Source organism: Mus pahari, chromosome 10 (assembly GCF_900095145.1).
Source record: "Mus pahari chromosome 10, PAHARI_EIJ_v1.1, whole genome shotgun sequence".
NCBI lineage: Eukaryota > Metazoa > Chordata > Mammalia > Rodentia > Muridae > Mus > Mus pahari.
The window spans coordinates 81,835,468-81,835,883 of record NC_034599.1 but is presented as its reverse complement, the minus strand read 5'-3'; positions in this window follow the sequence as shown (position 1 = coordinate 81,835,883).

Sequence of the window (416 nt, the reverse complement as noted above, 5' to 3'; positions counted from 1 at the left end):
TCTCCTGCCTGGAAGTGCTGACAGATCAAGGCAACAAATTTCAATTACAATCCCTAATTTGTGTCCGCAGAGTGTTTTTTTTCCCCCCGTGTTAGTCCTCTCGGGCGCATCAGTCGAGGCAGATCTTGGAGCAGCAGGAGGAGGTGGAGGGTTTGGGAGTCAAGAAGTGCATCATTGAACTCGAGGGAGAGACAGGGAAGGAAACTTGGCGGCCGCGTTCCTGCTTCCTCGGATCCCAACACCAGAGAGAAAGAGGAAACGGCAAAATTGTTTTTGCCCGCAGCTAGGAAGGGGACAGATCTCGGGAGGCATCGGGAGCTGCGGAGCGTTTGGTGGGGGACCAGGAGGGCGAGCGCGTGCGTGCTCCCCAGCCGCGGGTATATGAGAGAGGGGCGAGTGGGTTCGGGGCGGCGGGG